Consider the following 25,955-nt stretch of genomic DNA (forward strand, 5'->3'; position numbering starts at 1 on the left):
GATTCCTCCAGGGGGCGCTCCGTAGCAGCCATACTGTATTAAAAGGATATGATACACAGATAGGGAGGGAGGAGCTGAGTATAACTAGATTTTTTCCCCTTTCCTCTCTGTCTGTATTCCTGACACACGGAGGGAAGAGAAGAAAGAGAGAGGGACAGACAGAAATAAAACCCCCACCCCTTTTAAAAAGCAGCTAAAGCATAAAATACCGGGATTCTAAAAGTATCAGTTGTATTCTACTCAAGATTTACGGCTTGTTTTGTGGGAGGTAAAGAGGAAATAGAAAACCTATACACCTCCTGTTTTTTTATATACATATATATCATTTTGCATTTTTCATACGCTCGCGATTTGTTTGCCAAGTGGTCTACACCCTATAACTGCCCCCGGGGGCACAGGAGAGGGGGGATTTAAATATCCGGTCTTGTTCTGCACAGAGGTGAGTTAACATGCAAAACTGCACATGGGGTCGGGTGGGATGTGGTTCTGTGCGTTCTGTGGCTGAGTACAGTAATCAGGTCGTGTCTCCACAGACTTACCTGTTTAACCCATATTGTCCTGTAGAGGCCTGTATACAAGAAAGGGGCGTGAGGCATGGGCTGCAGCTGTACAGTACTGGCCTTTACCATTTGCAGCTGCCCCTTCTTCTTCACCCTAATAATAAGCATACCCCCACCACCTCATAATATACTTCAGCCTGCTTTATGGGAAAGGGTGCCTTGCTGGAAAAAATGTATAGAAGCATGTGAGCACCCACCACCTCCAAACAAACAAACAAACAGCATTACCCTGTCTTTAAAAATAACAAGCATTCATTCAGGGTAAGCTTTTATTGTGGGGGGGATAATATATGGGGATATTGCCTTGTGCTCTTTGCATTGAGCATTTCATTAGAGTGTAAAGAAGAGAAAACTGTCTCTTAACTGCTTGTCTGCTGCACACACATGCACAAGGCCCCTCTCTGTATGTGGAGCGTGCTATATCTTTGCAAGGTTGTTGAAGCCTGCCTGTAGCCGAGGTGGGGAAGTGGTTAACTCCCTCTGAATGCTGACAGCGCATAGGCCGTGTCCTCTTCTCCCCCTTGACTTGCAACAAGGCACTCCAGACTAGTGCAGTATTTGCATCTAGTAGGTGGTGGGCAGGATTGGAAATAAAGGCATTGCTGCAAATTTAACCCCTTCCCCACCTAAATACTGACTTACTGATTACCCTTTGAATCATTTAATTAAGTAGATTAAAATATATATTGTTATTATATAACATTGCTAGTACTATTCCATTGCTTATGTTATTATTGTTATGACATTGTTGATATCCTCTGGAGAAAAACGTCCTTGGTATATATTTATGGTTTTAAATGATACTGTGTAAGAATCTGAGAGTCCAGGGAAATCAATATGAAAGTGCATATTTGAAGTGTATCTTTGTTTGTTTACTGAGTGTTGTACTTTCTCCTGTAGCACATGTCATGTTCTGGTGTGTATTAGGGTGACATTGTATGTCATAGCTTTATTTGTATGTGTCAGAGTGGGTTAGCCTGCGCCATATGCCGTGTTAGCTACTTTTATTCGAGCTTATGGCCTCCATGCCTGGGGTTGGCCTTTAATTTGTGTGTTGGACTTTTATCATTATGTCAGTGACACCCACACCATTGTCATTGCAAATCCGTTTTAACCATGTAATTCTCAGTAACTTTACAGTATTTTATTATTTTTTGTTGTCTGTTTAGTGTATGACCCGTTTTATATTTTTAGCTGTGCACATGTAATGTGTGTTTGTATACTTGTGTATTGCATTTTCCAGTGTAGTTTTTAGCTGTGGCTTGTACACTCTCCTTTTAACATCTGCATGCTCTGTGTGTGTTGTGCAGTGTGCATGCTGCAATCTTTGTAGCATCGTGTTACCATGTGTGCATGCGCCTGTGTGTATTGACTTTCTTTGTTTGCAATCCCTCATCTAGGTAATTTTATTGCGTGGCTTTTTTTTCGCCCCTCGTGTCCGTGTGTCCTGCAGGTAGGCTTGGAAGTGGTGTTGGCACTCTGTCACGCAGGCAGCTGTTGTGATTTGTGTGGAAGGGGGTGTGGATCTATGTGGCTTGGAGAGAAAGTGCTGTAAGGTCCCAAAGCGTCCCAAAAAAAAAACTGAAACGGAAAAGAACATCTAGTGGTGAGTGACAACAGTCTGAGGAAATTATACATACATGTGACAGTGACATGCTAACTAGTGCCCTGGTCTGTTGTGCTAAGGCCTGTATGTGCTGATGTTTTTTTTTTTTTTTACATTTACATTAATAGTGTGTGTTCTAGAGGCAAGATGGAGGAGCTCATGGAATGCTGTATGTACTTATGGATCATAGATTTCGTGAGTGTGTAACAAGCTGATCCTTCATTTATGTTGCTGAGTGTGACATTCACCTCTGTTTATGTGATAGTGAAAAATAAATACAGTAGCTTTACAGTAGGTTTTCCTGTAACAGGCAGAGAGAATCCTGTGCGTCAGGGACTGTGCAGCCTAGGTAGGCCTGACTGAGCAGAACTGGCAGCGTACCATTCTACTGTGTGTCACATTGCAGATTGAGTTGGCCTTTTGTGTTAACACTCCAGGAGGAGTGTGCAACTGGTTGTGTGTCTGCGACACGGACCTACTGTGAAAGCTTGGTTGCTTTGAGTTATAGGATGTGAGGGAGCCTCGTGTGTTAAGAAGTTTTGTGCTTTTACGGTACTAACTTAGAGGTTAGGTTAGTGTGATTCCGTTGGGGTTAGTGTACATGTTAATAGTTTAATAAATCCCTCCATCTGACACTGACAGGCTCATGTGATGGAGAAACCATCAAGAATTTGTATGTGAAAATGTATGTGGGCAGACCGATCAATTCACATGTGTCACATTGTCTTATAGAGAAATTATTTTTCTTAAAAGCTCCATTATGCTAAATGGAATTCATTATCTAATTGTTTATTCTATAGTTAGATTTTATCTCCAACTGAAAAGTGAAATTATTTGATTTTTATTTTTTTTATGGAGGAAGATCTGCTCTATTTACTCAGGGTGTAACTACAAATATATGGGCTTCATAGCAAAATTGTTTAATGTTCCTTATGTACCACGCAGGGGGTGGAAAAAAAAACAACACTTGTAGCAGCTGCACCCCCTTCTACTATTTTAGTCACACATTTGATGCCTACATTAAATCTACTGGATTACAAATCTCCATTTAGCAGAGATTTTCATCCAGTAGTAGCATTTGTTACTTTTTTTATAGATACTGTTATGCATTAAGAATTCATAGTTCTTTTGTATCTATGTACTTTTGAGTTTGGACTGTTGTGTTTTACTAATTTTGTTATCAATGTGGATTCATCTTTTATTGCTGTTGTGTGAATTGTATGTCCATGCTTCCTACATAGGTTAACTTTGTGTTGCAATGCAGCTGTGACAATCTTCTTAGCCAATGGTTGTTCAGAATGATTTATATTGCAATATCACAGGGTCTTTTTTTAGTGTAAGGTATTGCACTGCATTCTGGACTCCAAAAGAATATATTTTAGACAGATTGAGTAAACTTTACCTTAAAGATAGAATATGCAGTTCATCATTTTTCCATGGGCATTTTACAATAGGGCACAATTCACTATGTTATGAATACTCTTTAGTAATGGATGCTTAGTGGGTACCAGCATGGCAACTGGGAGTGGGAGTTAAATTGGATATTGGGTATATGCTTCTTTAAGCAAGTGTAATCACAAAATATTTTTCTGCATCCCAGTAGAAAAGTAGCATTTTCTTTTCTAAAAACTGAGAGGGCCTATGTATCAAGCCATTTTTTACATAAAATTATGCAGAAACATCAGTTTCTGCATCATTTTATGTATTGCTCCTATGTACTAATGGCACATTGCAGGAGATTTCACAGAAATCTCCGCAAAGTGCTAATTAGCACTTCAGATCGCAGTCCCCAATATTATCAATGGCGACTACAATTTGATTCCTATGTGCTGAACTCCAAAAAGCAAAACATTTTGGAGTGTAGAACCGTTAATTTACACCATCTTCAGATGTTGTAAACTACTGTTTGTCTATGGGGGCTCCAGGGGCAGGAGAGTGATATTTTGAGCTCTCCCCTGCAGCCCCAGGCCAGCCACAGAAGCTGACACTGTGCGCATGTGCAGTGTCAGCTTCCCCCGGAGAAGTCTTTCACTTCAGTGAAAACCTCTGTCCCTGCGAGTTCCCGGTAGTACATAGCCGGGATATTTTCATTAATAATGAAAATATTCCCGGCGATTTGGAATGTTAATAATTGATGCAGTGCCGCGATTATTAATACATAGGCCCCTTAGGCTGAATCCAAAGTATTAGCCTTTAAGACCATATATATTTAGTGCTTGTCATACACCTGTGGTCCTTTCAGCTGCGTGGTTGATGCAGCATGCACATTATTTGAATAATTTCACTTATAACTGATCCCTAAGTAGGAGTTCTTTTAAGCACAATTCAAAAATTTTATTTCACTATAATTTGTGTTTATAAAAGCGTGGATAGTTTTTAATGCATTCGCTCTACTTTTTGTCTATAGGAAGATATTATGCATCTTTATCACATAAAGGGGCCTATGTATTGGGGAATAAGTATCTGTTTTGCTGCGGATATTACTTTTAATGGAAATATCCCCACTATGTTCTAAGTGAAACTCGCAGGGACAGCGGTTGTGATATCGCTATCCCTGCGCGTTATATCACTGGCATTTTGTGGGAGTCTTTCACATATATGAAAGACTCCTTTGGGGGAAGCTGACACTCCGCATGCACACAGTGTCAGATTCTGCCGCCAACCTGAGTTTGCGGGAGTGAGATCAGGTCTCTCTCCTTCTTCTAAGCCTCCATAGGCTTAAAGCGGTTTAGACCATCTGAAGATGATGTAAAGTAATGGGGCTTTGCTTTTCGGAGTTTGGAACATAGGTGGCAGATCGTAGTCTCCATTGATAATAATGGGGACTAGGATCTGCAGAGCTAATTAGCATTCTGCAGGAGATTTCTGTGAATCTCATGCATTAGGCTAATGGAAGGGAATTCAATTGTTTTTTGGGCGGCGGTAATTAATGGGCGCCCGACGGAGCAATTCAGTTGTTTTGGGTGACCATTAATTACCGTGCTTGTCGTGCCCAAAAGCATCGGGATTAACTGCGTATAGCAGCTAAAGTCATGATCAGGGCGCCCAAGTACAGACTTTTCGTACATTTCTGCTCCCACCTCAGGAGGCTGCGAGCATAAATGTCAGCGCTGGTGGCTCTCATGCCCATCTGGACCAACAATTGAATTGCCCCAAAAATTTATTGAATTCCTCTCTTAGTAAATAGCAATTACCCATAAAATTATGCAGTTTCTACCTACTTTTATGAAAAGAAAAAAGCTTGATAAATAGCCCCAATAATAATAATAATTTATAATTATTCTAGTAAATATATACACTTGAAAATAGTTCTGATGATGTTATGGAACTTTTTGATACATATATTTGCATGTTCTATGTTGTGACTTTTATTAGTTTTATATAATTAATTACATTTAGGTTTAGTGGTCCTTGAACATCTACAGATGTGTCCACATACATCTATCCTCTGTGCGCTACAAGTCGCGCCACACAGGGAGCTCTGTGTGGCTCGTTAATGCCGGGCATCTTTTCGTGCAACTTTTTACCTTTAAATGCGTCTTTTTCGCATAGCGATGCGAATAGTGAGCACAATCAGCTTCTGCTGACTAAAATGATATGCAGCATGCCTATGTTCTGTGAGCGACTGCCGGTGTTGCATGCGAATGCTACGTTTCAGTTTTATAGCCGCTGACACTGTAACGTAGCGTTTCACATGCAGTTAAACTCGCAGTCGCTCACAGAACATTGGCATGTTGCATATCATTTTAATCAGCTGCTTGTGCTAACGATTCGTTATGTGAATAAGACGCATTTGAAGGTAAAAAGTTGCAAGAAAAGACACGCAGTGCTACAGAGTCACACCATGGCATGGCCTGACTAGAAGGGCTGTTTAGTGCCCAAAAAGGCTAGATGTATGTTGACACATCTGTATGTTGTACTAACATAACCAAGAATTGGTTGCATACTGAAGCTCATTGATTGACAAAGTGAACTCTTTTGATAAGATAAATATTGTGTAAAAGATCGTTGAACAATTTACGCTTCTGCATAAACATAGCTTTATGAAGAAATTGTTGTTTCATGGTGATTACAAAAGTTTCCGTTTCTTTACTGTTCTCTTGAATAACCGCCACTGCATTGTGGAGTGATAGCTTTTATCACTGTATCTCTTTCTCCTTCGTTTCAGTGTCTTGTCAGCTTTCAGTGTCCTGCCAAACAATAGGTAGCAGCATTAGCACTAATTAGCTTTGGCCTGCACACACATCGAATCCACATAAGTGCAACAAATAGAAAAACATTCTTCTTTAATGTTATTTGTAACATCACAGAACACTAATTCACATTGGAAGCTTAAAACTATTTCCCATCAGTGTCCCTTTAGGGCTCATTCACACGCCGTTATTGCACTTTTCAGCCATTAATTAATGCCTGATATAAGATGAGGAGTTCCTAATGGGCTTGTTCCCTTATTGCTTTGCAAAATTTTAGCACCCGGTTTAAAATGATAGAATGAGGCATGACACTTGCGTTATCATCTTAATCCAGTACAAAGGGTGGTATTGGTAAAATTGCAATTCATGATGCATATGTTAATCGTGCTTGTATCTAAAGTGTACATAGATTTTCCTGCTTCTTAACCCTGCACATATGTGTCAATGAATCTGCAAAAAATCCTGTCTGTTCTTGTGGTTGGCTTTAAAAGCAATGCAATGCATTTCTGTAATATATGCTAGTGTTACATTGGTTTTATATAAGATTTAAGTTCTCCAAATTTATAACATGATAAGATATTAAATATAGAAAGACCAACATTAAAATATTTCTGTGTACAACTGTGTAAGTCAGTCATCCTTCAAGAGACTCCTACTTTAGACACTTGTGTTACATGGTATATGTGTGTGTGTTTGTATCACAGGCACTGAGGCACTGACAGACTATACCCAGGGGACAGATTCACTTGTCTTGTGTTTGTTTAAATGTTGTCAGGCACACTGAGTCAGTAGCCCCCTTGCGTTAGAAAAAAAAAAAACAGGATGAGGGTGTCATTCCATTGTTATTATGTGACAGACATATTTAACCTATGACATTTTTTTTTATCTTACTTTACGGAATCTTATTGAATTTATTTGAGAATTGTTGCCAATGAGCAATATTCAACCCAAAACACAAAATAACTAAGGGCTTATTTACACATACGTGTAGTGAAAATGTATACAATGCATGAAAGTGAATGAGCACTTTGGTGATTGATTATAACATTCTTGGGTAGTTCATGCGTTGCACTTTTACCAGGTCATTCTGTTGTACTGATAGTTTGTATTCACACATAAGATGTAGGTGGGGCTTCATTCTAGAATCAAATGCAGCGTCAAGACTTATTTCATCCTATTATAAATGTTTTTTTATGCATTTATTAACGTGTGATAGGTGGGAATATTAACAGACAATACAGTTTTACAACTGTATTGGTTGAAATACTGGTGCAATTAGTTGACCTAAAGGTGCATACACACTTTTTTAAACAATATTGCTGATAACGACACATCGTTACGACAACTTTATTTAATCGTCAAGTGTGTACGCACTAGATTGTTAACGATATGTGCTCCCGTGGGTCGTTAACGATATCCCCAGTCGTCTGTACTTGCAGTACAATCTGGGGATATCGTTAGCGATGCCATGCTGCCGAATGCAGCATGAGCCCGCTCCCACCCCCCGCCGTCGTTCGTCATGGGCGGCATCGGCAAGTGTGTATGCACTTAGCAATGCCGGCACCCCCGCCGGGTCGCGCCGCTGACGATATCACTGGGTACACACATCGTTTAGTGTGTACCCAGCTTTAGAGCTCACATAATTATTTGATTGAGTCCAAATGCATTAAATGAAAGTGTATCATTTGCTTTGAAATAAATACATCAGTCTGTGAGAGGTCTTGCAATTTTCCAAAGTAGGGTTTAATCATGAAGATCAAAGAATATTAAAAGTAAATCCCCGAAAAGGATATTTAAAGTAGGGGTTCTCAACCTTATCCAGTCCTTAAGTTCCACCAACATGTCAGGTTTTGTGGATTTCTTTAATCATGCACAGAGGAGTTAAGGCCCCCACACATCAGCAATTGATTGCAGCATTCGTGCAATTTGCAATCGATTGTGTATAAAAATCTTTCCCTTTTTCAATCGATTGTGGCAATTCTGCAATCTGCAATCGATTGAAAAAGGGAAAGATTTTTATACACAATCGATTGCAGATTGCACAATTGCTGCAATCAAGTACTGATGTATGGGGGCCTTTACTCTATTTTTCTTGGTCAATAATTATCACACCTGTTTCCACCAAACAGAAATCCTCAAAACATGACCTGCTAGGAGGACTGATGTTGAAAAGCACTGGTTTAAAGTACTAAGGGGTCTATGTACTAATAATCGCAGACCAGCCGCGATTATTATGTACCTCGCTGGGGATATTTTAATTTTTAATAAATATATCCCGGCTATGTACTACGGGGAACTCACAGGGACAGCGGCATTTAGGAGAAGTCTTTCACAGAGGTGAAAGACTTTCTCGGGGAAACTGACACTGCGCACACGCACAGCATCAGCTTCCAGAACTGGGCGGGGGCTGCGGGGGAGAGATCGAAAGAACTCTCTCCTGCCCCTGGAGCCCCCGTAGGCTTACCGTAGTTTACACCAGAAGTTCACAAACGTGGTCCTCAAGGCATCCCAACAGTTCAGGTTTTAGAGAGATCCATAGTTCAGCACAGGTGACTTCATTAGTGCCTCAGTCAATTTGATTTAACCACCTGTGCTCAACCATAGATATTTCTAAAACCTGAACTGTTGGGGTGCTTTGAGGGCCGTGTTTGGGATTCGCTGGTTTAAACCATCAAAAGATGGTGTAAACTACTGCCTAAACTCCGAAAAGCTTTGGTTTTTGGAGTTTAGTACATAGAGGTCAGATCGTAGTCCCCATTTCTGTGAATGAAATCTCCTGCAATGTGCTTTTAGTACAGAACTGTAATTTCTGCATAATTAATAGCTTGATACATAGGCCCTTAATTGAGATAAGGATATTAAAAGATTTCAAAGATTTTTACTACTTTCTGGACAGGGGCGTAACTAGGTATTTAAAGGCCCTATAGCAAAAGTTTGTAAGGGCCCCTATGTACCACCCAATGGTGAAAAATGTATATTACACTTGTAACTTTGAGAAGGAAGATGGGCCCCCCTCTGCTCTGGGCCCCATAGCTGCACCCTTTGTACCTATGGTAGTTACACCCATGCTTCTGGAACATTGTGGAATCCATTATAGACAAATGGAAAGACAACTGGGTATTTCTTTGGAGCAGGCTGTCCTCCAAAGTGAAGTATCCATACAACATGGGTTCTTGTTAGTGAGACCAGACCACCAAGAGGTGACTCTGATATAATTACAGTCTTCCATAACAGAAATGGGAGAGACTGTATATAAGACAGTTAGAGGGGTATTCAATATGAAAGGTTAACTTCCCTGGCGAAGTTAACGTTTCATATCGGAGTCTTTTTCTGCGTAAAGGTATGGTGCGCGCTCCCGCTTATCCCCGTATTCAAAATAAAATTAACGAAAACGGGAAACTCCGAAGTTGGATTTGCGTAAAGTTACAAATTTTTCCTTAAAATAATTGTAAGACCCCCCTAAAGTTGTAAAAACATGGGGGAACACTATGGGTACCCCCGTTTTAGCCTTTAATTGAAAGTCGGGGATTTAAATAGCCGCAGCAGGTGTTTTTTTTCCGACATTGAAGAAGTGATGCAGAAGAGCACTTAGGTTATTTTTTTCGTTTTTTTAAGTGGTCCCATCAAATTTGGTTTACATGAAAATGGGTACTAGCATATTTTGGTGTCCCTAAAGTAATTTTTTAAAAATTCTGCATTTGTGCACCTGCCGCTATAATTCTATTCTAGAAAACATCTGCCGCATACATGCATAATAGCCCTGAACCTATTTCCCTATTGTTTAACAATTTTTTCCCATTTTTTTTTTTTTGCACCCCAGTTTTTAAATTAATTTTTTGGGGTGTCCCTATTTTTTTTTAAAACTTTTTTTGACACAGTTCTTTTTTAAATGTCAATCTCAGGGGTGCAGGCTATTTTTTTTAAGCCTGCACCCCTAAACCCCAATTCTGCACTTTTTTTCTACACCTATTCAATGGTGAAAAGTTATCACCGTTTTTTATCAAAGACTTTTCAAAACTGCGATAAGTCTTTGAAATTGAATACGGTGTAAAACTAAAACCAGTGATATTAACGCAAAAAAGTTAAAAAGTGCGATATTAACGCAAAAAACGATATTGTTGCACCCATATTGAATACCCCTATTAGGGTTCAATCCAATAAGGTGCGGGTTGGGTCCGTTCTCACAGTGAACTCACAATACATATTACATTTGCAACTTAATTTCAAACTAGCATTGATTTTTGCGCACCCCCTAACCAGGTGAAAAGGTGGGAAAATCTTTATTTTAAGGTAAAAATGTTGGGACACAATGCAGAATCTCTGGCGCACCCCTCCCATTGAATAAGCACACACTTGGAGGGGTTTAACTAGCATGATTTGGCCAATAAAGACATGTCAGTTTTCAGGTGAATTTATCTAAGAAGCTCAATAATGGGTTAAATGATGTGGAACAAGTATGTGTAGGAGTTGTGCTGATGGGAGATGGGTTTGTGAACTTGTAGATGAGAGGTAAAAGTGTTAATTCCAACTTTTTAAAAACTTATTTTAAAACACTGAAAAATTACTATATAGACATTTTCCTGTACCCAAACATGCTGGAAATATTGTAACTTGATGAAAAACACCTTTTTTTCAACCATTAATAAAAAGTGCAAAATTCTGCAATTTGATAACTTTTAAGAGCCTCCAGGGCTGTAGAGAGCCTGACCGGGCCCGGGTAATGGGGGTAATGGCAAGGAGGTGTGACCTAATGTAAGGAGGCATTGCCACACCTCCCTGCAAAAAATAAATAAGAAAAAATAAATAAAACTATTATTGATGTCGCGCCCACCACAGTGGGGAGCAGTTTTGACCCTCAGCCAGGGCAGATTGGGGGGGGGGGCGCTCCTGCAAACCTGGGTAATCAGTACCTACTCCCACCCCCCTTCTTGGCGCCCCTGAGAACTTCCAGTACATTCCTTATGGCACAAACAGACTTCTGAATGGTCCTGCTACCTCAGTTGTCACTTTTTTGTGGTCCAGCATACTTTCCCCACTTTTTCATGCACTTCTCCCAGGTCACACAATCTAGCCATGAGTACCGCAAATTGGCACTTCTAATTGAATTTTGCATTTCTTGGGTGCGTGTGTTCACATGATATATGCAAGTTTCATGAATGAAACGTGCTTTCACAAACTCGCTCCTAAAGGAAATTACCCCTTAAATGGAGAAATGGATGGACCCAGATATAGACAGATCTTTGAGAGAAACTTTCTACAGACTGCAAGAGGAATTGGGCTTTGGAGGTTTATTATCCAGCAGCAAATGACCCAATGGAATAAAAATTACATTGATGTGTCTTAAAGCTGCATTACCACCTATTGTGATATGTTATTAACTTAACATATAACAATAGTATAGAAGCAATTATTCTATTGGCTAGGTGGTTCGTCCGACAACCCTCACCAAAAGATGGGCTTGGATGATGCTCTGGGTGGGGGGTTTAAACCGGAGGACCTATCAATACTACAAGGACGGAGATTGTGAGCTCTGATTAGTCTTCTTGTCCATATCCCTTATCTGCAGCCATTTTAAAGTAACAAACCCACATTTAATGATTAGTTTTCTAATGCTAGTTTGCAGAACAATAAAACTATGTTTAATATATATCAAACAATGTATATTATCGAACTGAACAATAATCATGAAGTAAGGCTTGTTTATATTTTACCAAATAAGTCTGCAATGCTTTTTAACACCAGGGAGGCAGTGACTGGCCGCTTGGCAGTCTTGCTTTTCAGAAAGGCTCTTTAGGGATTGGCTGATTCATACATACATATATGTAGGTGGGGCCAGTGATACCACAGTATCTAAAGTGGCTGCATTCTCAGCTTTTTGACCTGTATCACATCACTTTAAAGATGTGTAGGGAGATTCATATGTCTGTAAAGGAGTGTGGCGGTCATTTATTTTTTTAAGAAAGTTGCAGTGGAATGTCAGAATGACCCTGAGCAATGTATTTGCCTTCATGGTTCATATAGGAAAATGTCAGGGATTTGCTTCTTTGCATACAAAAATCCAATGTCCTTGCGTTCTGCAATTAAAGGTCAGACTTTAGTCCCATCTAGAATCTGCTGGATGTTGTAAAAATTACTGTTCACCAACCAAATCCAACTTGATGGAACTTCAGCGATGTTGCAAACATGAATGGGTGACAGTTACAGTAGAAAACTGGTAGAGACTTAAGGTGCCCATCCACTAGACGATTTAATTGAACGATATCTTTCATAAATCGTTTGCAAAAATGTCTAAAACGACCAGTGATGCACGCTCCCGCTGGTCGTTTAGACATCTATCATTGGGCAAACATGCTGGACAACCTGACGATAATGTGTATTGCATGTTAGCAGATGACTGATTGTGCCTACACTAAACGACTGCTCGTTCAGTGTAGGCACATCACAGACTGACAAACGACTGCACGATTACAATGTCGTAATCGTGCAGTCGTTTTCATATCTTCTAGTGGATGGGCACCTTTACTCAGACATTGTTATTGAAGCTAACAGGTGCTTCTAGCAAATATTGCAACAAGATTTCCTGTTCATAGAAATGTAATCAAGAAAAATCTTTAGTTTTGTGTTGATCAGTAATAAGGTTTCCCACTTTAATCCCTTTAATGATATAAATAAAATATTATAGTTACTGTAGATCTTTTATAACGGGATTTGTTTTTGCAATTTATACAAAACATTTTTTTAATTCTTATTTGGCATATAGAGCATGTTTTCAGTGTGTTTGTCAGACATACAGAAGTATATTTGTGTATGTAGGCCGGTAAGTATGTGGGTGTTGTGTGTATAATCGGTCATGTCAGTACGACCAGGAATGCTCATTTCCTACAGTGTGTATGTCTGCCCACTTTGGCCACACACCAAGCTACACAGATCTGGTCTTTAAGCTGCCACTCTGACCTACCAAGTCACGCAGAGCCTAAACAAATCAAACATATGCAGATCACCAGATTGCCTGATAATAATCCGGTTGATCTTATTTTGACCTGGTTATCTGCTCATTTTGGCCTACATATGGAGTAAAATCGGGGCAATGTGGTTCAAAATATAAAAATTGCTAAATTTAATGTCTCCATAGAGGAATACTATTTCTTTCAGCCTGTGACTGTTTAACTGTATGGTCTCAGCATATATATGTGTCACTCCCTAGTGGGTGATTACCATGTATTTATTTATAGCCTTCGAATGAACTATAACTTCCCAGTATTACCTCCAACCATGTCTTTTGGCAAATATTTAAATCAACTCAGAAATATGTGTGTTTACTTAATCGCATAAGGAAAAAAGAAAAATTCTCAGAAAATAAATAATTTAAAAGGTACTTTTGTAACACTAAGTGGCTGGGGTGCCCTCTCCCTGCTTGCCAACATGACATTCTCCACTGTGACAACTTGGGGGAGGCCCTGTCCTGATAGTACTGGGGAGAGTCCCCTACTCTGTATGGCCCTCCTCCTTACCTTGATGTCTCATTTTAGACTGAAATCTGGTAGTGATTAATCTTTGTTTCTTGTGGAAAATGTACATTTATTCCGGTCATGAAATCTATAAAAATATACAAAGAGGGCCTGTCAAATCTCAGGGAATGAACTGTCTCATTCCCTGGCACACTGCTGCATTCTTTTGAAGGCTGTCTCTTGCTTGTAGATTTTTGTAGCTTTTGCTGTATTCATTATGGGTGCTATTTCTTGCAGTCTTATTTATGAGATGTGTCTCATTCATAGGTACATTAGAACCTGTGTAAATAGGATTAAAGATTAGTCTTAAAACAGCCTGCTTGATAATTCCTTAATATACACGCTGTGAAAGAGGGATGCAAACAAATGAAAATGGAGACGTAAGGCATGTATTTAGATGCAATTTATCACCATTAATAACTTCTACTGTGATCCTCACAGTTGTATGCTAATGACTACATCTCTGGATAACATCACATGAGTTTGTCTCTGTCATCAGCATTGTTTATACAGATGTACAATTCTTTCAAAGATACATCGCATGAGCCCAAACTTTTTTAGGGTATAATTAAATGTAATTATTAAAGGACTGGTCTCTGTGTGGATGGAAGACATTTAGCGATTGAGGTATCTGATTGGATTGCCTGCAGATTATGGGGGTTGATTCTGAGTGACATACAATACCGATGTTTGCGTACATTAGTGGGTTTTCTAGCGACTACGCATGCATCTACATCGCTAAAATGTCACACAGTACATGCGCTCCACTGCTGTAAAAGATGATCAAGTGGTTTCAACAGCATGCGACTTAAGGCCCCCATACATCAGAGATTGATTGCAGCAATAGTGCAATTTGCAATCGATTGTGTATAAAAATCTTTCCCTTTTTCAATCGATTGTGGCAATTCTGCAATCTGCAATCGATTGAAAAAGGGAAAGACTTTTATACACAATCGATTGCAAATTGCACGATTGCTGCAATCAATCTTTGATGTATGGGGGCCTTTTGAATCATTCTCAATATCTAATCAGGTTCTTCATTAGTTACAAACTTTGGGCCTGATACAGAGGTGGATGCAAATCGTACATACTCAGTAGTGCACAAAATCATAAATCACCTCAGCGCTCGTGAACCAATTGATCAATTCAAACAAGTCCACCTGCTGCATTATTATCCACTAATAAGGAAATATGTTCAAAAATCCTATATAGCAAATATACCAAGAAAAATAATGTGAATGCGCTGGTAAACATATATCATGGACCGCAATTGATATTCAAAATTAATGCACAATATTTACTAAAAATGCAAATCTATAAAAAACATGAATCTTAGCATATAAAAGAGTATCTCAATAATATCTTAATTGTATACACCGGTATATATTATTCAAATAGCATTGGATACATTTATACATTTAAACATATAAATACATTATTTTTAACTGTGTATACAAGTGTATCAGTATTGCATTAAGCTTCAGCATTGATCATATCAAAACGAACATCCAGTTGTTGTAATGTCAGTTCTCATATAGAGAAAGGTTAGTTTATAGATGGAAAAGACTACTGATTTTTTCCACCAGTGAGTTATATCTGTATCAGTTGTAAAAACTGTCACAATATGGAGCAAAAAACCCATTTGTTGAAAGAACGGCACACTGACTTAGTTTTGTAGTTCCGCTTTCCTTGCCGTCCTACAGCCTTATATAAGCCGGCCGTAAGCTGTTAGGTATGGTACAGTCTAAGGATCCGGGGTGACCGGTAACTTTATACTCACAGTCTCTTATTCTCTTGGCCGGTCTAGCAGTCTGCTCATAAGGCGCCAATTGCCGGCTGCTGGGTGCGGCACTATTCAGGATCCGGAATGAGCAAAAGGTAGTGACTGTCCAGTTCCTAGTTGGTATGCAGGGGACACGCTCTCACAGCCTCACTTGTTAAGCCGTATTACAGGGGCTGTAGACACGGGCCAGCAAACAATGTAGCTGTAGTTACCAGTCCTTAGTTGGTCAGTGAATAACATGCAGTACAATCGCAATAGGTTACAATCCAAGGCACACAGCAATTTGTTTCGACCGGCTCTGGACTTTTTGAGTAGTACGCATGCAAATAATCGTTTAACTGCTCAAACATCCATGCTGTGTCCACCTCAGAATCAAGCTCTTTGTTGCTTCTCTGACTTTTGACTATGACCAGGAGTAGATGCCATGTTTGCTCTGTGGCTTAAAGGCCATCCAGTAACATTGTCACCTGATTCTCTGGTCAAATGGCCAGCTGCTTGAAGCCTAAGGAGCTACATGCCCTTGGTGCTGCCTAGGACAGGGGGGCACTTTTGTACAGAGTATGCACTTATCACTGTGCACTTTTTTTTTTTCCAGTGGTACCATATTTCCTTGGCTGGGACAAGGACAGTTTATATAATCTCGGCAGAATTGCTGGGGCCTTATGGTACTAATTTATTTATTGAATATTTTTGCACTTTTACCTCACCCATCCACAGTTGTGTGTATGTGAGTCACCTTTTTTTTGTTTTTGGAAGAGTTTGTTGACTCGTATGGACTGCCCTCTCCCCATATAATTGTCCATATTTTTAGGGGGCTAGCTGAACACTCAGTTCCATGGGGGAAAGGTTTGACGGACCTTGGAGAGAAAAAACACCCAAATCTTGCAGCAGAGGTGGGCCTAAGGGGCCTTTTGGGAATGTCGGGAATGTCAAGGGGTCCCTCCTAGCCTCAGCAAAAAACGACCTGAAGATATCTTTTATCCCCTAAGGGGCCTTATGGCCAGTGCCAGATTAAGGTCCACATGGGCCTGGAGCTGAAAATGATGAAGGGCCTATTGTGTGACGCCATGGGAGATGTGACCATCACAGCGGAGAAGAAGGTGGGATGGCTAGTGATGTGGGGGTATATACACACACATAAATGTGTGCATCATTCTATATCTATATATATATATACATATATATATATATATATATATATATATTAGGGATGTGCAGGCACGGATAGGTTCGAATTTTCCCACCAACTTTGGATTTTTCCCACCAACGTCATCTTTCATGGACAAACATCATCTTCCATTGACTTCTGTCCAGCAATGATGATGTTTGTCCATGAAAGATGACGTTTTGCCTCTTTCTGAGACCCGATTTTTGGCGGGAAAAATCAGAACTTGTCGGGAAAATTCAAACCTATCTGAGCCTGCACATCCCTAAAATATATATATATATATATATATATACATACACACACACATATAAAAACTGCTCTGTGCCTTCACAACAGTATTGAATAGAAGTGTCAAAGGTGCGGTACTCAGGTCAGGAAATAACTTACAGTATCTATAGTGGCTATAGTAGTCAAAGTTTCAGTTATTTATATAACCTGATATATCCTGAAGACAGTAAATAACTGAAACTTTGACTACTATAGCAGCTTTAGCTGTGTGAGTTATTACCTGACTGTGTGCCGCACCTATTGATACATATATATATATATACACACACACACACACACACACACACATATTAATTTATAATCTCCAAGGGGGTATGCAGCCACAAAGCTTTCGGCTGGTTGCCAGGGTAATTAGAATGCATTATTGGTGAAATGCTATCTGGCCAGATGCCGGTGCACCAAAATAGTACGTATAGAATCCTGAAATGGTGGCATATAGTAGATATAGATATATATGTATTGGTATATATCTATCTATATGCACACATAATAATTGTGTAAGGTTTGCCCCGTCTTCTCAGTGTGGGTGTAGTGGAAGCCTGGACTTGCGTCACAATGGCTCCTACTGCGGGAGTGATGGGACCCAGAAGAGGTGGACCTGGCTGCTGGGGGCAAAGTAAATATGGGAGCTGGACAGAGTAAATATGGGCAGAGGGGATAGGGCAAGGGGGAGTTTGGCAGGACTGAGTGAATGGGGGGGGTGTAGCGTCAAAGGGGGGGGGGTGTTGGGACAGAGGCAAAACAGCAGAGAGGGGGCGGGAGTCACCAGAACAGACGGTGGGACAGAGAATAATGTGACTCAGCGTATGTGTATGTATGTGTGTAACGGTGTATATATATATATATATATATATATACACAAACATATGCAAGTACATATTACAATACCATTGTTAAAGTCTTTGGTCAGTAGCAGAACACTCACAGTGGGGGCATACCTTTCAGAGTACACGGACACCAGTTCCTGTACAGCAGCAGCCCGTCCCCGAATAGCAGCAGCAGCTGCAGTGCACACTGCACAGAATAGTCTTGAATACTGACACCCACAGGCCCGCACCGCCTTCACGGAGCTGAGCTAGTTGCCGGCGTCGGTCATCGGCAGCAGGACTGGCAGCGCTCGAGTGACGTCACATGGCGCAGGCAAGGAGCCCCGTGCGCAGTGCAGTGAGGGCTTATGAAGCCTTCCACTGCACCACCAGTGTTGTACCGCCGGTGGGAGGGCAAATGGGGGTTCAAGGCTCCGGATTCAGTGGGCGGGTCTTGGACAGCTGCTGCTCCCCAGACTGCCAGAGTAGCAGGAAACTATTTTTTTTTAATGTCACCGGCAGCCCTGCAGATGCTGTGGGCCTATTTTTAACTGGGGGCTTGGAGCTGGAGCTCCTCCCGCCCCATTATTAATCCGGCCCTGCTTATGGCTCTGGGGGATGGGTGAAAATGGTTGTCTTTCTTCAAACCCCTAACGCTGCACTGAGTATTGTAGTTGGCACCCCGAGCTTGGATAAAAAACAATTGGTTACACTATCTACCTTGGGCACGGTTGAATTATTTACACAAACTTTGTTTCCCTGAGCGATTTGCCTTTTCAAGTGGACCATAAACAAACTATGACAGGTATTGTGGGTGAACTCCATTTCGATTAAGGGGCACTATTGAAAGAGAAATGAATACATTTTCAGTCTAAGAGCCGTATTCAATTTGAGCGGACCAGCGAAACTTTTTCGCCTCCAGGACTTTTCGCCTACATCACGTGTTTTGCAGGCGGAAAAGTATCGCGCGCGCGCGTGCCTGCTTATCCCCGTATTCAATTTCAAAGTAGGCGAAAACGGAACCCGGCGAAACTTAAACAAGTGGAAAGTACTGTCAGATTTGGGGAAATCAGCCTGACACCCCCAAAAGATGCTCTGACATGGGGGTTAGCTATGGTACCCCCCGATTTGGCTTGCTGAAGGTATTTGGTGTTTGTAAACGGGCTCAATAGCTGCTAAATAGCGTTTTTGTATATGTAGTGCAGAATAGTATTCTGAAGTTTTTTTGCAGAAAATAACTTAACCCATCAAATTTGGGGTACTTGAAAATGGGGGCCAGCATATTTTAAAGTTGCTAAAGTTAAGTTTAAAAAATTGTGAAAAATCCACCTGCCGCAAACCCCTGCAATGAAAAAAACACCTGGGGCATACTTGGGGGCCCCCCAGAGTCAAGTTCGCTAGTTTTTAACTTTGTCCCCAACATTTTTTTTTTTCGCCCCCAAATTCAGTGATTTTTTGGGGTGTCCTTAAGTGTTTTTTTTTTATTTTTTGACACAGTTTACCTTTGGGGGACTGTCTGAAGGCTGCACGGGGGTTCCCGCAACGTTGCACCCCAAACCCCAATTCTGCACTTTTTTCCACCTGCTATTCATAGGTGAAACTTTTTCGCCTATTACTTTGCATTGACTTTCCACCTAGGCGGAAAGTCTTTCAAATTGAATCCGGCGGTACTATTCTGCCTGGTGAAATGAAAAGTTTCCGCCAAAAACACGCGAAAACGGCTTTTCGCCTCAAATTGAATATGGGCCTTAATATTTTCCATTTTTAATTTCTAGGATATTCAGTTTTTAAAGACACACAGTTGCACAGTGGTTAGCATTGCTGCCTCACAGCACTGGAGTCATGGGTTTGATTCTGAGCAGTGCCCCATCGGTGTAGAGTTTGTATGTTCCTCCACTTGTTTGCATGTGTTTCCTACGGGTGCTCCAGTTTTCTCACACGCTCTAAAGATAGGCTAAATGGCTTCTGGAAAAAAAATACCCTTATTGTGAGTGGCAGTGTGGTAGGGAATATAGGGCCTGATTCAGAGCCGGACACTATTTGCGCTCGCTCGTCCAGAAAAAGGGGCTGGCTATTTAAATTGACCGTTCGCTCTTTGTGGTCTGTTGACGCCTCTATGTCTGAGCGAGCAAGCGAACGAAATATGCGCTCACTATTTTGTAAAGACGCCCCCTGGCCGCTCGCATCCTACGTCATCTCCGCTATTTATTTGATTAATCGAGTACATCGAAAGGCATCTGAACTGCTCGCAGTGCTTGTGGTTGGATTTTCCTACCGCAATCATGCGAACAGTTCAGGCTAAGAGACAACCAAGTGATGTGGCCGATGACGCTGCTTTGTTAATTATGCACACCCTTAAAACGCCCGTTTTGACCTTTTGGCACGCCTGCGTTCGGATCACCACTCCCCGTTTTCAAGCACCTTCCCCTGTTACCACCCACAAACGCCTCATTCTGTCACTCAAAATAGCAGGCATTCGCTATTTTGCGAGCACACAATTTCCGACCGCAATGAATGGTTCGCGCATGCATATTACAACCCATACGCATGCGCAGTTGTGCGAACATCGCTCGGAGCGAACGAGCGGCCGCTTACGAGCGGCTCTGAATCAGGCCCATAGATTGTGAGCTTCACTGGATCAGGGATTGCTATTCTACAATCTGTAAAGCGGCATAATTTGTAAATTCTGTGTAAAAAACTTAAATAATAATAATATATTTATCAACACGGGTGTAAATGGTATATTTGCAGATAGGGCCTGATTCAGACCCACTCGCGAGCGGCTGTCCGCTCGCAAGTGGGTCGATGGTCTGCACTGAGCATGTGCACGACGGAGGGAGCTCCGTCGTGCGCGTGCGCCAGACACGATGAGCGAAGGACTTTCCTTCTCTCGTTGTGTCCGATCAAAGGGGGCGTGCTGTCAATGTTGATTGACAGCACGCCCCCTTTGGTGAGCGTGCCGGGGGCGTGCCTCCCTGACTGGGGCATTCCCACGGGAACGCCTCCCGTCAGAAGCCGGCCCACTGACATCACTAGTGATGTCAGTGGGAGTGATTTTGGCTCTGATAGAGCCAAAATCACTCCGGAGCTTGCGGTTGAAAACCTCAACCGCAGGCTCCGGCTCGCAATTTCGATGGTCGCGATGGTCACGACCATCGCGGCCATCAAAATGCACGCTCGTATAGCCCGTGGGTGGTGACCCACAGCTATACGAGCGTCCAGGAGGACGCTCCATGAAAATGGAGCCCGGCCCTCATTCAGAGCGTGCGCTCTGCTCAGAGCGTACGGCTCTGAATGAGGGCATAGGCCATCGTGACCATCGCGACCATCGAAATTGCGAGCCGGAGCCTGCGGTTGAGGTTTTCAACCGCAAGCTCCGGAGTGATTTTGGCTCTATCAGAGCCAAAATCACTCCCACTGACATCACTAGTGATGTCAGTGGGCCGGCTTCTGACGGGAGGCGTTCCCGTGGGAACGCCCCCGTCAGGGAGGCACGCCCCCGGCACGCCCACCAAAGGGGGCGTGCTGTCAATCAACATTGACAGCACGCCCCCTTTGATCGGACACAACGAGCGAAGGAAAGTCCTTCGCTCGTCGTGTCTGTCGCATGCGCACGACGGAGCTCCCTCCGTCGTGCGCATGCTCAGTGCAGACCATCGACCCACTTGCGAGCGGACAGCCGCTCGCGAGTGGGTCTGAATCAGGCCCATAGTTCAGTGAAAAATAACTACCAGTAGATTTTTATCTTCATAACTGACAGTAGTTGCTAAAACATGCCTATTTCAATGACAGGCTACCACTATATATCTATTATAAAGGATGTTGTGGACAGTTTGATATAATTTAATTTTGCAATATATTTTATTAGACAGAAAAACACAGTTCTAATTACATGTACTGCTTTGTTATGATTCCCATGTTGTTAATTATGTTGTCATCTTTGGAGGTTTTTAATCTGAGTCTAAAACTTCATCACTAGAAAACATGACACCTCCGAGCCAAGATAATGAATAATCATAAATAACACAGAAATCAAACCTAGGCTAACTCCAAATAATTTACAAAATGTGTGAAATGTCAAATCTGACTAATGGTGGCCATACACTAGCACGATTTCAGGCCGATTGCCCGATTTTAGATGCGTCGTAAGATGAATTGTGTCGAAATCTTGTAGTATTTAGGTGGGATACGATCTGATGCACGCTCCCGCCGCTCTTAAAACGTATAGTATGATCAGAAGTGCAGCCCATATTATCTATCATAATCGTATGCAGATTGTGCCGTGTATTTGTGCATGCGATGCATCGTGCGTCCAACTGGGCGTCATTTGAGTTACATTTTGAAGAAGTGTGTGTTCTTTCAATGACCTTCCCTCCTAAACTGCAGATCGGTCATATCGTGAGATGATATGTAAATCGTGTGTCAATCATGCGGCCGGGACTGCCAGGGAGCTGCCGGGGAGTTCAAGGGAAATCGTAAGATGAATCTTATATGCTGGTCGTACTAGTGTATGGCCAGCATTACTTCAGTTCTACTATATCTGCATTTATTATGCTCATGTTTGCTAAGTAGATGGGAGTGATTTTTTTTTTTAGGACAATTAAATGATATATTAGTGGAATCAAATGTTGCTGTTTGCTTATTGATCATAGCCATACAAGGGTAGACTTAGAGAAATGTTGCAATATCTATTTAGCAACTTCTGAATTCTGATTTTCAAGAAATTCTGGATGTACAGTTCACACACACTACACTACAATATTTATCTTTTCATGTTTGTTTTAACTTGAAATCATATTTTGACAAATATAAAAACATGTTTTAGTGCTTTTTATGGCTACAATATTTTGCAGTGTGCAGTGACTTATTTTGAAAATCTTTTAATACTCTATTTACATTATACACTAAGGTAGTGTTAGTTTGTATCTTTGTTTTACAGCAGTTTATTCACACCTGAAATGTTGTTTCAGTAGTCCAGTACTGAAAGTTTAGAGCTAATATATTGAAGGGAGCTTAAAATTGCTTGGAATCGAGTTTTCTGATGTGCTGAGAGAATGCAGACTGGGTGTTCCACTGTTACATTCTGTCCTCGTCTTGTTTTATGTTTACGGTAAACTCCCGCCTGAATAAGGGCCACTGCCCAAGTATCCAAGTGTCAGCTTTTGTGCAAAGTCATAACATGAACTAAATAATGTGTAGGATGATGTTTCATTGTTTCATTAAGATTTGTATTTGTAAATAAAAATCCTCATAAATATGTATCGCTCCCTCTATAGGTATAAATATTATGTAGCACTGAATAACATCAAAGGATTTGTGGAAAGGGTAAAAATAATGACTCAGATGCTGAGTACACATTGTACGATATATTGTTTGTACAGCTGACGAGCAATGTATCGTTCAGTGCATTTGAGGTTGTTAACCCCCCCCCATATATATATATATATATATATATGTGCTATATAGTGTGCAGATATATCATGCACACCTGCCAGTGTGTACACAAGACCAACCGACCAACCCATATACTGGCCACAGAAGTGTCAACAGTGCTTACTGAGCAGACATATTGGATGGCCGATTGGTAAGTGTGTATGCACAGCCGCATACTAACCAAATCGGTTGGGCGCCTGATCTGTCGCTGCAGTGTGTACCCCACAAAAGAATGTGGTTTTTTTTGTTTATTTGTTTTTTATTTTAAACAGACCTTTTAGGGTATATTTACTAATGCGTGGGTTTTTAGAAGTGGAGTTGTTGCCCATAGCAACCAATCAGATTGTAGCTATTATCTACTAGAAGGTGCTACATAAATGATAAGTAGAAACTGATTGGTTGCTATGGGCAAAAACTCTACTTCTAAAAACTCTCATGTTAGTAAATATACCCCTATGACTAGAGACCTGAGTTTGATGGGAGTAGTAATAGGTGTTTTACATAAAACAAAGGTTATAGGGGAAGTTATACACAGTAATAGTTATATACAGGCAGCACAATGAATTGCACTCAGTTAAAAGAGATATGCTTTGGGGGCATGCAACTAACACAATGGAAAGTAATTACTGCTTTTTTACCTGTTGTCTATCTGACAGCATTAGGTTGTAAATTTACACAGTCATATGTCTAAAACAACAGGTACTTGATTAATGACTTTCACTCACATAGGAAATAAAGCAGTAATATATTGCGTAGTTGTTTGAATTCTGTACTTCATGGCAGCACAAGGAGAAGACATTAAAAATAACTGCTTGGTTGCCGAGGCTCCTGTCTGCAAAATAGGGCTGAGAGGAAGGCTTGGCCTGAGAGACATGTGGGATTTTGGCTGACCGCAGGGAAGGCGAGGGGCCAGGACGGACTGGGCTGGGTTCCCACGCTCTCACGCGTGGCTTACAAGGTCTGATGTAAGATTTCATAATATCCCAAGCAGACAGCAGGAGGAGGAGAGTGGGCCTTGTGTTGTGTGCTAGCCTATGAAGTAGGAGGGCAGTGTTGCTGTACTGTGGCCTCCTTAGTCTTTTCTGAGTTGAAAACTTTGTTGAGTGTTTGTCTTGTGGTTTGCCGCCTGTATATAAAAAGCAAGGACAAAGTAGGGATTGTTAGAGAGAACACAGTGAAGGGGTGCTTGTACAATAGGGGATACCCCACAGCACCGCTGACACACCCCTGAATTTTCTTGTTTGGACAGGAGTTACATTTTTACTTTCTGAGTCTGAAAGACTGAGAGGGAGGAAAGCTGCTTTGTGTCAGAAGGGGCTAAAAATGTGTGTCAGAGACCATGCCACTCTGGGAATGAAACAATAATGTATTCTATTTATATATACCATAATTAAAAAAAATGTACAACTACCACAGATGCGGGGTACAGAAAGGTATCCATGAGTGTTTGTCCAGGACCACTGCTAATGCTAGTGTTGTTTTTTCACTAATTTGGCTGGGAACCACAGCTCAATGTGACCTACACAGGGATGTGAGGAGAATGAGTGCTGCAGGCTCACTTCCAGAAAACCAATAATAAATATAGCTTTCTGAATTTAACTCCTTTAACAGTGCCAATGGCAGATATGGGGCATGATTTCATATATCTTTAGTTTTATTTCTTTTAATAGATGTTTGACTATATGAGTGAGGGGAATATTAAAATAAATAGTTTACCAGTTTACTCTCACCAGAGACTGAAAATGTATCACTTTCCAGAGCTTAGTACATATGCCCCTAAGAGAGCTGAGGTAATTATGTATTGGAAGCGACTGTCTCGGAGTGTACCCATCACCTAATGATAGTTGGCTGAACCAAATGTCATGAAAGTCCAGCCTATAAATACTTTGTGCATCATTGGTCTCATTATTTCCTAGTAAATTGATAGGCCTAACATCATGGTTCAACTGATATAATGGATGCAGGTGACAGGTGCACTTTAATAAGCAGAGATGGACAGCCTTTCAACGTCATGCTGCTAAGCAGCATGGGAGGTGTAGTTTGGCAACCTAAAGCAAGAAATCTTACTGGAGTGCTGCATAGCAGACAGAAAGTACTGCATGTATGCATTTTGTATAATCTCTAACAAGTTTATCCTTTGACTTCCATTCAATTATTGGCATTCCATCTTCTTAGGGGTCTGGCTGTAGGTAGCAAAAAATAAATGTATGGTTAGCATAATCTCACTTATCTCGGCTGCCATACAGACAAGATAAGTGCATTAATGAGGAGGAGGTGTGCATTTTAAACTGACCAGTTTAACTGTCATTTTAACTACTTCTTTACCACAGTCTGACATGGATCCATACATGCTCTCAAGTTAATATAGACATATACAAATTAGAAAGACTAGCTAATTCAGAGTTTTACAACATAGTATTGCATTATGGAACCAGTTACACAAATCTAGGAGCCAGAGAAGATGTGTATCCATTGAAATCACATTCAAAAATTTTCCACCAGTGGTCATTTTTTAAAGAATATTGGCTATCTGACTCCTTGTCCAGCTCTGATTCAAAGTACGTAATATGCACATCTCCTCCCAGCAGGCTTATTTCCTTTATATTATAA

At 41.0% G+C, this 25,955-nt stretch overlaps 1 protein-coding gene across 1 annotated transcript in view; it reads left to right on the forward strand.

Moving 5' to 3' along the window:
* Positions 1 to 282: 282 nt before the first annotated feature.
* Positions 283 to 25,955, forward strand: part of THRA (thyroid hormone receptor alpha) — a 155,149-nt gene continuing 129,476 nt past the window's right edge. The window contains exon 1 of the mRNA XM_088474734.1: positions 283 to 439. The gene's annotated coding sequence lies outside the window, so the exon portion shown is untranslated. The remainder of the gene's footprint in view (positions 440 to 25,955) is intronic.

The sequence above is a fragment of the Taudactylus pleione genome, unplaced genomic scaffold (assembly GCF_031769625.1).
Source record: "Taudactylus pleione unplaced genomic scaffold, aTauple2 ptg000155l, whole genome shotgun sequence".
Taxonomy (NCBI): Eukaryota; Metazoa; Chordata; class Amphibia; order Anura; family Myobatrachidae; genus Taudactylus; species Taudactylus pleione.